Source organism: Oncorhynchus keta, chromosome 1 (assembly GCF_023373465.1).
Source record: "Oncorhynchus keta strain PuntledgeMale-10-30-2019 chromosome 1, Oket_V2, whole genome shotgun sequence".
Taxonomy (NCBI): domain Eukaryota; kingdom Metazoa; phylum Chordata; class Actinopteri; order Salmoniformes; family Salmonidae; genus Oncorhynchus; species Oncorhynchus keta.
Genome location: NC_068421.1, coordinates 29989263 through 30003523, shown reverse-complemented (window position 1 = coordinate 30003523; position 14261 = coordinate 29989263). Strand labels below are relative to the sequence as shown.

At 41.0% G+C, this 14261-nt stretch overlaps 1 protein-coding gene and 1 pseudogene across 2 annotated transcripts in view; both read left to right on the top strand.

The window, feature by feature from the left end:
* Positions 1-1431: 1431 nt before the first annotated feature.
* The window catches only part of cldnj (claudin j), a 36378-nt gene continuing 23548 nt past the window's right edge, over positions 1432-14261 (top strand). The window contains exon 1 of the mRNA XM_035751735.2: positions 1432-1818. The gene's annotated coding sequence lies outside the window, so the exon portion shown is untranslated. The remainder of the gene's footprint in view (positions 1819-14261) is intronic.
* LOC118368180 (claudin-14-like) overlaps positions 3702-14261 on the top strand; it is a 20308-nt pseudogene continuing 9748 nt past the window's right edge. The window contains exons 1-2 of the transcript XR_008139104.1: positions 3702-4326; positions 6175-6524. The product of XR_008139104.1 is annotated as a claudin-14-like (transcript). The remainder of the gene's footprint in view (positions 4327-6174; positions 6525-14261) is intronic.

The following is a 14261-nucleotide window of genomic DNA, read 5'->3' as shown; positions in this document are numbered from 1 at the left end:
CCCTAACTCCTGCCCAACCACCCACACAGATACACACACAGATATCCATATTTGTAGGAGAAAATCACACATCCCAGTTTTATCAACCATTATACTGATACCAAATTCTCCCATAGTAGCATCAGGGGGGTGCAACATGCCTTCTAACCTTTAGTTCACATCCACAACAATAACAATATCTAAACATAGTACTTGTGAGCCTCTATATAAGCTCATTCACACTTTTAAGAATTATAAAATGTGTGGTTGGGTGATACCACCTAGTATTATATAAAATAAGCCTTGATCTCTGAATCACTCATTCAAAAAGGTACAGTAACGATGTTAGACTATCCAACCCCAGGAGTTATAGTTCTATGAGCACTACACTTAGGTTGTGTTTACACAGGCAGCCGAAGTCTGATCTTTTTATAATTGGTCTTTTGACCAATCAGATCAGTTCTGAAAAATATCTGATGTGAAAAGATCTGATGTGATTGGTCAAAATACCAATTTGTGGGAAAAAATATCAGAATTGGGCTGCCTGTGTAAACACAGCCATAGTGACCCAGCCAGTTTACTTGGTTGTACTTTTATACTCCAAAGCCAGCATCCGTTAGAGTGTGAGAGGCCCAGGTATGAGGCCCCGGCCTGCCCTCTGTTCCTGTTGACACTTGTCATGTATTACCCCCCTCCCCCTCCCCCCAAGACTTACGCACAGGTGGATTGAACTACCTGTAATGTGAAATAACTTAGCTTTAGTGCCAAACTGTTTCATTCACAGTGTCAATTTTCTACTTAATCTGCGACATCGCTGTAAAAACCGCTGGAATTTAGCTCAAAAACTATTTTCACATGCCAAAATGAGTTTAATTTCAAGCACATTTTCAGCACTTTCTGTGGTGTGAAAGGTACTAAAGGTACAGGTTAGACCAGGGCTGTTAAATTCCGGTTCTGGAGGGCCGAAATAGTTCTGTTTTGGTAGTTAATTGCTCTCACCTGGTGTCCCAGGTCTTAACTAGTCTCTTATTAGAAGGAGAGGATGAAACCAGAAGTGTTTTGGCCATCCAGGACCGACATTGAACAACCCTGGTTTAGACAAGAGTAGTAGTTGTTTTTGTGTCTTTGTGACCAACATCATGTGATCCTGGGAGTAGTGTGTGCCCATTATTTTAACTGCATGTGTCTCAACAAGCCTTTATTTGTCACACCCAGAACAACAATGACAATGTCTGGAAATACTACTATTCTGTTTCAGCTGCCTCTTTATTAGTTCCACAACAATGAGATCAACATTACACCATAGAACCAGATGTATGCTGTTTGAAGCAGTACAGCTGATGTTTGAGTGTTTGACTACATGATCTGGTGTAGGATTCCTGATCCTAAAATAGGCCTATCTGATTCCCAGTGCTGGGAGTATAATCTCAGTTTGAAGGCGATATGCTCCAAAACAATCTCTCCTCCTCAATGCGTAGTACCTGAGTGTGGTACTCAATCTCCTTGGGTTGCTCCATGCCAGGGTATCTTTAACATGCTACCTGCCTGGGTAAAATAGAGGCATTGTTGCTAAAGGTAATTTTAGCTCGCTAACAGTGGCATCTTTCATATATGGAAACAATCTGTATCTCTCTCTCTCTCTCTTTCTCCCCCCCATTTTCTTTACAGTCCGACAACTGTGATCACCTTGGTGTTGTTTGTGGCACGTTGAAGAGAGACCCGTCCACAGAACTAACCAGTCAAACTCCTCGTCCGTCAAAGCAGACACGTCCTCCAGGCGAACGGAAGAACGACAGTCTATAGCCCTCCAACCCCCAAGGACTGACGTCACCTTGCAAGGTCAGCTTTCAAGTATTCTTTTTTTGTCTTGCCTCTTTACAAAATGGTGGATGAACTGAATGACTTGCCAGCTGTGAATCTATCAACTGCTCAGGTGACATAAAGAATGATTTGATTGGTTGGTTGATTGATACTTTAACAGACATGGCTGGAGGGGACTTCACTTTCTCTCTCTTGAGAATGAGTAGAGTAACAGGACAATCGTTCACTGACTCAATACGCAATTTTTTTGGTGCGGGATCGCCCCCAAAATGTTTAATTACGTCATCATTTCTAAATCAACGTTTGTACCGACAGATGTAGCCTATTGAATATTATTATAGAATATGCTAAAATGCATCCTCCAAATGCAACGTCTGCCTATGCCCACACACAAGAAAATGTTTATTTTTTTATACCCTCAAACACCAAGTTAGGCTTACCTAATGTCAAAATAGGCCATCATCACTGTCAATCATGAATGATCATTTTTCACATTTTACCGGTGAAATGTCCAAGCTGCATCTGCAAGCTCTCAATCAGTTTCATTGGAATATGCATTTACATTTTCTTGAATGACTGTTTTGTGAGTGAATTAGAACAGAGGGTGTTAACAAACAATTAGTCTTTCTTGCATTTTGTTTCAATCAAAGCATACTGTAAATCCTGCCTAGTGGCATCCACTGTTGACTTTTGGCTGCATGAGAAAAGAAATGTGATTATTCAGCTTCAGCTAACCATCCTAAAATCTCACTACAAATGAGGAGGTGTTAAAGGCCTACAATTCTATGCTACTATATTCGGTTATGTTATTTAAAATACTAATTCATCATTATGCGATCTGGCTAGTAATTGATTCAACTTAATAATTTTCAATAAATATTTTTACTAGCTCCGTGTATTCTCAAATTGAAAAAAGTGAGGGAGCTCTGCTTCCTTGTGCTCCTGCAGCCCTTACACCCCTGCTGAAATGAAACTTTAGTTTTAGTAGTTGTACCGTTTCTGTAAGGGAAAAGAGATTATCTCTTGGAAAGGGAACATGTCTTCATTCTTTTGACAATGTCACAAGCCTGGGAAACCAAAGAGCACCTTACATATTTACTGTTCTTGCAGTCTTCTAAGATATTCTATGTGAGGGATTGTAAAGTCAAGTAGGAAAATAATAAATTACAGTAGGCCTATGTATTCAAGGGGATCTGTAGGATGATACATCGGTTTTTCACGTAACTAAATAAGTGAATATCTTGGTGTAATCTGGCATTGTTTCAAGTCAATATGATCTGATGGGAGTCCCAGAGCTGCAAAGGTTAGCCATTCGTTCAAAGGTGAAGAGTGAATGTCAAGTAATAGATAACCAAAGTAAAATAACATTTTGTTAAACCTCTATAATCTTCAGCTCTATATAGAGCCAACCCTTTCATTTGAGCAATTAAAGGGCTCTGTTCATATTAAGAGGAAAGAGGTTGGAACTCATTTCAATATAATTGTGTAAATGTCAGATTATAATTATACCTGTCTAATTTTGATATTTGAGTTTGATGTAAAAGTAGAAAATCCTTATTCACAGATTTTCTCAGACATGAACATATGTTTTTCTATTAGTTTCATTCCACAGAGTGTAGTGTCAGCATAAAACTGGCAAAGAGAGAAGAGAATACTGATACCATGATACTGAGTTTATATTTTAAGGGTGTTGGCACACACGGTTCCTCTTTAGTTTGGCTAAAACCGTTTGAACAATGGTGAGTCACAATGAGACTGTTCCACTTGTACCATTTAATTGACAAGAGAAGACAAAAAACGGAATTACGACATATGCCTTGAGGGGGAAGCAGCAAGTCATGTCAAAGGTGTGTTGGAATGTTTGTGTGCCAAGCCCCTCCCAAGTCAGGTGTATAAAAGCACATGCTCCCAGTATGGCTTAAACAATGACACTTGGATATTTTTCAAGCAAGACACACCAAGCAACTGATTTCTAAGAAGACACTCATTTTTGGCAGATTTCCTTCATTGACTCCTCCAGGACTTAAAGAAGAAGAAAAGATGGCATCTGCTGGGTTTCAGATGTTGGGCATAGCCCTGGGCATCATTGGCTGGATCGGGGCCATCGTGGTCTGTGCTCTTCCTCAATGGAAGGTCACAGCCTTCATCGGCGAGAACATAATCACAGCCCAAACCACTTGGCAAGGCATCTGGATGAACTGTGTGGTCCAGAGTACAGGTCAGATGCAGTGTAAGGTATACGACTCCATGCTGGCACTACCCCAGGACCTCCAGGCCGCTCGTGCTCTCATCATCATCTCTATCATGATGGGCCTGGTGGGCATCCTGCTCGCCGTGGCCGGGGGCAAGTGCACCAACTGCGTGGAGGATGAGAGGGCCAAATCCAGAATAGGCCTGGGCTCGGGTGTAGTTTTCATCATCGCTGGCATCCTGTGTCTCATCCCTGTCTGCTGGTCGGCCAACACCATCATCAGGGACTTTTACAACCCCATGCTGATGAGCTCTCAGAAGATGGAGCTGGGGGCTGCGCTCTACATCGGATGGGGGGCCGCGGCCCTCATGATCATGGGAGGAGGATTCCTCTGTGCCAACTGTCCCCCTAAAGAGGACAATTACCCCACTAAGTACTCAGCTGCCAGGTCCACAGCACCCAAGGACTATGTTTGAGTGGGAGAAATGCCCGAGAGAGAAAGAAGAGAAAGAAAAGTAAGAGAGATTATAAAAGACAGAACGAGACTATGTATATTTATACAGGTGCTGTGCAGTGTGATCCTTACTGTCTCACATTGTGATTTTGTGATTGTTCAATCATGTTTGTATGATATCACAGCTTGTTTCCACTGCTAAATGACAAAATTCTAATGTATTTCATTAAAGAAAGACTTCCAGACAGTGGCACTTGTATAAGTAAGAAATGACATGATGGCATGTAACGCACCCAGAAAAGGGTGTGGATGGACATTGTCAGCTAATACCCCTTCTGACGTATATTCACAATACACAGAATAAGAACTAGCCAAAGCTATTATTTGAAAACATGTATAAAATATTTCAGAATGATCTGAATGGGTTTCCCATAACGTTTGCATTGAATGCATACATTTCATTTAACATTTTGACTAAATATATTTTTTAAATGTGTGTGATTCAGAAAATGTGAATTTCAATGGTGATAAAACTATAAATATTTTTTTTCAACTTCAAATGCACTGTCTCATGTTTTCTTTGACTGAACATGAGCAACAACCTTTGATCATATATCAAATGAACAAATCTTTACCCCTCAGCACGGTCATGCTTATTCTTAGCTCTTCAGCCACACCCCACACCAACCGTCAAACAGACTATTTCATTGAGAAATCACAGAGTAGATAGATTAGACTACTATTTAGTAGACAATTTCACCTTAAGAGTAAACATCTCTATTCTCTTTTAAATATATACCATATATAACCTCTAGCAATGCTGAAATGTAGGCCTAACATTTCCTACAATAGCCCAGTTTGATAACAAGCACCAAAATTGGTACATTTAACATAAGTACATAAGAGGAAGAAAAAACGGATGGATGGCTAGATAAGACCTGAGGTTGAGAAATGCTTTGCCTTTGGAATGGGGCTGTTACTTTAGTCTACACTAGAATTTCAAGTAGGATGACTCACCTTTGAAGTTCCCATAGCATCTTGAGAAACCTTCATTGTCCAATGATGCCCCCTATAGGAATAGAAACATAGAACATCCTCATAAGAAGTAAAAACAACATTCAGTTACATGGTCCCCATCACTGCTAACTACACCCCACTTCATTTAGTATTTTGGCAGTCTCCGTGAAAACACTGTGTCCTGATAGGAGTGTACATCAGTGTGCAGTCATAAAAAAACGATAGTTTTTTAAACACCTCCAAATAACACATTTCCTAATAACCCAACTCTTTCTTCACAGCCTTCTTGTTAAATCTCCATAGTCAGTTTCCAAGTCATTATTTGATATCAGTCACATAGTAGTGAGTCAGAAGGAATAGCTGTTTTGTTTTTGCGTCAAGTGGCTATATGACTGTGAAGCTGCTCTTTTCTCTTAGGTCAGCACTGTTAGAGGTTATTGGGGTTCTCTTTGTGTATAAACATCTCTCAGCAAATGGGAACAGAGCAGGGAATTTTAGTAACACATACCTGCATCATATCTCTGTTTTTAACACATTACAAACTACTTTCTACAACACAATTCTAAAAATACTGTTTTCTTTTGTGTGAACCATCTTTGAACTCTTTGGGAATAACTGGACTCCTCGGGATCTGTCCGTACTCAGGTTGGAGTGTGTGAGGTCAGGAACAATCAGTTGACAGTGTGTGTGTGAGAGGAACTATTTAGTCAAGATGGTTTCCCAGGGGATCCCGGTCATGGGAATAGTCATGTCGTTGATCGACTGTTTGACGGTCATCATCGTGTGTGCCCTGCCTATGTGGAAGGTCACAGCCTTCATCGGAGCCAACATTGTCACAGCACAAACCATCTGGGAGGGAATGTGGATGACCTGTGTGGTGCAGAGCATGGGCCAGATGCAGTGTACGGTCTACGAATCCATTCTGGCACTACCCCAGCATCTCCAGGCCGCCAGAGCCATGATCATCATCTCCGTCCTGACCAGTATCGTCGGCATCTGCCTGTCGATCGCTGGAGGGAAATGCACCAACTGCACAGCAGAGGAGGGATCTCAACGTCAACAGTGAAGAGGTGATTCTGGGATGCTGGTCTTCTAGGCAGAGTTCCTCTGTCCAGTGTCTGTGTTCTTTTGCCCATCTTAATATTTTATTTTTATTGGCCAGTCTGAGATACTGCTTTTTCTTTGCAACTCTGCCTAGAAGTTCAGCAACCCGGAGTTGCTTATTCACTGTTGACGTTGAGACGGGTGTTTTGCGGGTACTATTTAATGAAGCTGCCAGTTGAGGACTTGTGAGGCGTCTGTTTCTCAAAATAAACACTCTAATGTACTTGTCCTCTTGCTCAGTTGTGCACCGGGGCCTCCCACTCCTCTATCTATTCTGATTAGAGCCAGATTGCGCTGTTCTGTGAAGAGGGTAGTACACAGTGTTGTACGAGATCTTCACTTTCTTGGCAATTTCTTGCATGGAATAGCCTTCATTTCTCAGAACAAGAATAGACTGATGAGTTTCAGAAGAAAATTATTTGTTTCTGGCCATTTTGAGCCTGTAATCGAACCCACAAATGCTGATGCTTCAAGATACTCAACTAGTCTAAAGAAGGCCAGTTTTATTGCTTATTTAATCAAAACAACAGTTTTCAGCTGTGTTAACATGATTGCAAAAGGGTTTTCTAATGATCAATTATTCTTTTAAAATGATAAACTTGGATTAGCTAACACAATGTGCCATTGGAACCCAGGAGTGATGGTTGCTGATAATCGGCCTCCGTACGCATATGTAGATATTCCATAAAAAATCAGCAGTTTCCAGCTACAATAGTAATTTACAAAATTAACAATGTTACTGTATTTCTGATCATTTTTATCAGAAAAAAATTGTGACCCAAAATGTTTGAATTGTAGTGTATATTTCATGTTATATATATAAAAAAGAATAGGGGGCTGATCAGCTTTAATATTGCAGAGAGATTGTGGTTTCCATCTATGTCATTTCTAATCCCCCAGATATTTGTATGTAAATATATACAGAACCAGTCAAAAGTTTGGACACAACTACTCAAGGATTTTTATTTATTTGGACTATTTTCCACATTGTAGAATAAAAGTGAAGACATCACTATTTGTGGCGGCAGGTAGCCTAGTGATTAGAGCGTTGTGCCAGTATCGAAAGGTTGCTAGATTGAATCCCCGAGCTGACAAGGTAAAAATCTGTCACTCTGCCCCTGAAACAAGGCCGTTAACCCACTGTTCCTAGGCCTTCATTGTAAATAAGAATTAGTTCTTAACTGACATGCCTAGTTAAATATCAAAACAATGAAATAACGCATGTAGTAACCAAAGAAGTGTTAAACAAATCAATGTAGCCACCCTTTTCCTTGATGACAGCTTTGCACACTATTGGCATTCTCTCAACCAGCTTCACCCAGAATGCTTTTCCAACAGTCTTGAAAGAGTTCCCACATATGCTGAGCACTTGTTGGCTGCTTTTCCTTCACTCTGCAGTCCAACTCATCCCAAACCATCTCAATTGGGTTGTGGTCGGGTGATTGTGGAGGCCAGGTCATCTGATGCAGCACTCCATCAATCTCCTTCTTGATCAAATAGACCTTACACAGCCTGGAGGTGTGTTGGGTCATTGTCCTGTTGAAAAACAAATTATAGTACCACTAAGCGCCAACCATGGCGTATCGCTGCAGAATGCTGTGGTAGACATGCTGGTTAAGTGTTCCTTGAATTCTAAAAAAATCACCAACAGTGTCACCAGTAAAGCACCCCCACACCATCACACCTCCTCCATGCTTCACAGTGGGAACCACACATGCGGAGATCATTCGTTCACCTACTCTGCATCCCACAAAGACAGTTGGAACATTTGGAACCAAACATCTAAAATTTGGACTCATCAGACCAAAGGACAGATTTCCACCAGTCTAATGGCCATTGCTCGTCTTTCTTGGCCTAAGCAAGTTTCTTCTGTGAAACTTGGGCTGGAATTTCTGAGGCTGGTAATTCTAATGAACTTATCCTCTGCAGCAGAGGTACCTCTGGGTCTTCCTATCCTGTGGCGGTCCCCATGGGAGCTAGTTTCATCAAAGTGTTTGATGGTTTTTGTGACTGCACTTGAAGAAACTTTCAATGTTCTTGAAATTTTCCATATTGACCGACCTGTCTTAAAGTAATGATGGACTGTCGTTTCTCTTTGCTTATTTGAGCTGTTCTTGACATAATATGGACTTGGTCTTTTACCAAACAGGGCTATCTTCTGTATACCATCCCATACCTTGTCACAACACAACTGATTGGCTCAAACGCATTAAGGAAAGAAATTCCACAAATTAACTTTTAACAATGCACACCTGTTAACTGAAATGCATTCCAGGTGACTACCTCACGAAGCTGGTTGAGATAATGCCAAGAGTGTGCAAAGCTGTCATCAAGGCAAAGGGTGGCTGGCTACTTTTAAAAATCTCAAATATAAAATTAGGATTTGTTTTAAAAAAAATGGTTTACTACATGATTCCATATGCGTTATTTAATGGGGAGGCAGGGTAGCCTAGTGGTTAGAGAGTTGGACTAGTAACCGAAAGGTTGCAAGTTCAAATCCCCGAGCTGACAAGGTACAAAACTGTCATTCTGCCCCTGAACATGCAGTTAACCCACTGTTCCAAGGCTGTCATTGAAAATAAGAATATGTTCTTAACTGACTTGCCTAGGTTAATGAAGGTGAAATTTAAATAAATAGGTTTGATGTCTTCACTATTATTCTACAATGTAGAAAATAGTAACAATAAAGAAAAACCCTTGAATGAGTAGGTGTGTCCAAACTATTGACTGTATATAAAATATACATTTTATTGTATATATTTTCCTTTATTATTTTCCCCTAACCCTACCAGCCCTCCCCTAATTGTAGTATACTAATAGACAACAACACTTAAGCTCCTACTTCCAGTTTATACATACTATATACATTTCACAGACACAGTATATTTTACAATAGTTATCTTTTGTTTGTTTTTGGGCCCATCCTTCAGCTCTACTCAACAGCTCCCATCTATCTCTGAATATCATCCAGTCCCATCCTTCAGCTCTACTCGACACCTCCCATCTATCTCTGAATACCATCCAGTCCCATCCTTCAGCTCTACTCGACACCTCCCATCTATCTCTGAACACCATCCAGTCCCATCCTTCAGCTCTACTCGACACCTCCCATCTATCTCTGAATACCAACCAGTCTCATCCTTCAGCTCTACTCGACACCTCCCATCTATCTCTGAACACCATCCAGTCCCATCCTTCAGCTCTACTCGACACCTCCCATCTATCTCTGAATATCATCCAGTCCCATCCTTTAGCTCTACTCGACACCTCGCATCTATCTCTGAACACCATCCAGTCCCATCCTTCAGCTCTACTCGACACCTCCCATCTATCTCTGAATATCATCCAGTCCCATCCTTCAGCTCTACTCGACACCTCCCATCTATCTCTGAATACCATCCAGTCCCATCCTTCAGCTCTACTCGACACCTCCCATCTATCTCTGAATACCATCCAGTCCCATCCTTCAGCTCTACTCGACACCTCCCATCTATCTCTGAATACCATCCAGTCCCATCCTTCAGCTCTACTCGACACCTCCCATCTATCTCTGAATATCATCCATTCCCATCCTTCAGCTCTACTCGACACCTCCCATCTATCTCTGAATACCATCCAGTCCCATCCTTCAGCTCTACTCGACACCTCCCATCTATCTCTGAATACCAACCAGTCCCATCCTTCAGCTCTACTCGACACCTTCCATCTATCTCTGAATACCATCCAGTCCCATCCTTCAGCTCTACTCGACACCTCCCATCTATCTCTGAATACCAACCAGTCCCATCCTTCAGCTCTACTCGACACCTCCCATCTATACCAACCAGTCCCATCCTTCAGCTCTACTCGACACCTCCCATCTATCTCTGAATACCATCCAGTCCCATCCTTCAGCTCTGCTCGACACCTCCCATCTGTCTCTGAATACCATTCAGTCCCATCCTTCAGCTCTACTCGACACCTCCCATCTATCTCTGAATACCATCCCGTTTTGATTCGTATTTGACATATATTTTTCAACTGTGCTGGGATGTTTCACAAAAGTTCTGAACCTTTCTATTCTCATAATTTCTGCATATTGTAAATGAAAGTTAATCATGAAACTAAGAAAATTATTATATTATTGATCAATTGACTATGACTTTTTTTAATCACCCAGCAGTGCTATTTGCAGAGTTTGATCCAGGTAAATGTTGCAATTCTTCAGCCATTCCTGAACCTGCGACCAAAAACGACATATGGACAGTACCAAGAGAAATGATCTAATGATTCTGTCTCTTCGAAAAACAAAATCTGCACAGCTGGGATGGTTGTATCCCCCATATATATAGAATTCTATTGGTTGCAAGAATTTTGTATAATAATTTAAATAGAAAAGTCGAAGTTTTGAATCCAGCGTAGTTTTGTGTCAGTTCATAAACCATGTGACTACTCTTTCCAATCCATATGGCACAACTTAAATGAAACTGGTATACTTTTTTATTCATCACAATTTTCTTTAACCAATTTTGGTCTTTAATGCAGGGCCGACAGACATGTTCCTCACTTTCTCCCCCTTCCACTTGGCTCTTCCATTTTTTGCGATAATGCTGTAATTAGTTGGTTGTAATTTTGAGCAGACATTTCCATATATTTTTGTTAACTGCATGTGTGCCATAATGTCTGAGAGGTTGTTCATGTCAGTGTAATGTTAAAGATCCACTTAATTAAATTCAATTTAAATTAGGACACTGTGCTCAAAGGACTTGTCTGGCATTTCTTATACCGAAAACAGTGAGTGTTGTAATCACAAAGAACTTGAATGGGTTTGCTGATTTAAAAGTAATAATGTTGTGAGTTATTTTATAAGTGTACTATTTTTGTTTTTTAAACACCTATTTTCTCAACCACTAAAGTACCCTGTTTATATCCATTAATGTAAAATAAAAATCCATTAGGTTAGGAATATATCAGTTGAGTTATGTCTCCATTTTGGCACTGTTTTAACATTGTTCCTGTGATCAGTGTAAATAAACAGTACAATTTAATCAGTCTGTATTATCCATTTATATATGAAAGTGCAACAATTAATCCCTCAAATGTGTACTTTGACTGGAGTTTTAGTGAGGAGAATTATCTCTCTGTTGTGGTAAAACATTTGAGCCAGTACCAGTACATACACCCCTATTTGCTCTGCTCTGCTTGGTGGGTAAACCTTGACCTATTAGAATGACTTGTGAGATGCTTGATAACAACCAGAGATGCATGTTGACTTGACCATAAAACAATAAGAGATTTACACAGGCAGCCCAATTCTGATATGTTTTCCACTAATTGCCAAATCACATCAGATCATTTTGCATCAGATCTTTTCAGAGCTGATCCGATGGACCAAAATACCAATTAGTGAAAAAAGATCAGAAATGGGCTGCCTGTGCAAATTCTACCTCTAAAGCATCTGTCGCCTACTGGGATTGTTAGGCCTATTACATTAGGTTTCAGTCAGACCTACTGATTCGCCTATCACACCAACGGGCCAATCCGCACAGCACCAGACAATTGTAATCAAGTGTGGTTCATCTAGATCCCACAGGTGCATACAAACCGCTTTGCCATGGCATGGTCGACAGGTACAATCATAGGCTACACACTTTTATAAAGGTAACCACTGTTGCCATTGTAACACCATTTAGAAGTAGCCTACTATGCCTTCAGCTTGTTCGCAAATTCTGGGCATTAGCCTCAGCGTGACCGGATGATTTGGATACATTCTTATCTGTGCGCTTCCCTTTGGAAAGTGATCGCGTTTATTGGCAACAACATTGTCACAGCACATATACTGTGATTGTCCTTTTGGTTAAGTGCGTGGTAGAGAGTACGGGGCAAATGTCGTGTAAGGTCTTCGACTCCATGCTGGCACTACCTTAGGACCTACAGCCCCCCGTGCCCTGGTGGTCATCTCCACCAGGGCACGGCTGTCTATGGCTGTGGGAAAATGCACCAATTGCATCGAGGACAAGCGGTCAAAGTCCACAGTCCCCACAGCAGATTTTTCATTTTCGCTGGCATCTGGGTCTGCTTGCAGTACCGGTGCGTGGGTAAAATCACTGGGGAAGCCAACAAAATGTAGTCCAATCAATGTAAGCTAAATATGATGTGGCTGTCCATGGTTTTGATTTCTTTCTGTGGGGTTCAGGTAGAAAACATGTTGACTCACCCTACTTGTAGAGAAACGCCAAATGCCATCCTCATTTTCTTTCATGTTGACGAAAATGTATATGATTCTGTCATACAGTATACACTTGTATTTTTTGTTATATTAGGCTACCTGGCTAAAATGCTTGCTAATTTCCATTCATGGGCAACGTTAGCTAGTTAACATTAGCCTTCTACATCTAGCTACATAGTGAACTTCCATCTCAGACCAGGGGGACACAAGTGTATGAAATAATGGTTGGATCAGAATTATAATTATTAGTCATTATAATCATTGGCCAGTATGGAGAATTAAGTAAAACCACAAGTCCAAATCCCTATCTCCCTCCATAGCTAATTTAGGAAAGGTTCAATTTTAGCTAGTTGGTAAGCTAGCGACCGGAGGACAAAACAACAAGATGCATCAAATCATGTTTTTCTGTCAATGACGTATGCTCTCAATGACGTATGCTCTCAATGACGTATGCTCTCAATGGACGTATGCTCTCAATGGACGTATGCTCTCAATGACGTATGCTCTCAATGACGTATTTATTTATTTTTTTATTTTTTTTATTTCACCTTTATTTAACCAGGTAGGCTAGTTGAGAACAAGTTCTCATTTGCAACTGCGACCTGGCCATGATAAAGCATAGCAGTGTGAACAGACAACACAGAGTTACACATGGAGTAAACAATTAGCAAGTCAATAACACAGTAGAAAAAAATGGGCAGTCTATATACAATGTGTGCAAAAGGCATGAGGAGGTAGGCGAATAATACAATTTTGCAGATTAACACTGGAGTGATAAATGATCAGATGGGCATGTACAGGTAGAGATATTGGTGTGCAAAAGAGCAGAAAAGTAAATAAATAAAAACAGTATAAAAACAGTATGGGAATGAGGTAGGTGAAAAAGGGTGAGCTATTTACCTATAGACTATGTACAGCTGCAGCGATCGGTTAGCTGCTCGGATAGTTGATGTTTGAAATTGGTGAGGGAGATAAAAGCCTCCAACTAATATGTAGTGAGGGCCAGCCGACTAGAGCATACAAGTCGCAGTGGTGGGTGGTATAAGGTGCTTTAGTGACAAAACGGATGGCACTGTGATAGACTGCATCCAGTTTGCTGAGTAGAGTGTTGGAAGCCATTTTGTAGATGACATCGCCGAAGTCGAGGATCGGTAGGATAGTCAGTTTTACTAGGGTAAGCTTGGCAGCGTGAGTGAAGGAGGCTTTGTTGCGGAATAGAAAGCCGACTCTGGATTTGATTTTTGATTGGAGATGTTTGATGTGAGTCTGGAAGGAGAGTTTGCAGTCTAGCCAGACACCTAGGTACTTATAGATGTCCACATATTCAAGGTCGGAACCATCCAGGGTGGTGATGCTAGTCGGGCATGCGGGTGCAGGCAGCGATCGGTTGAAAAGCATGCATTTGGTTTTACTCGCGTTTAAGAGCAGTTGGAGGCCACGGAAGGAGTGCTGTATGGCATTGAAGCTCGTTTGGAGGTTTGATAGCA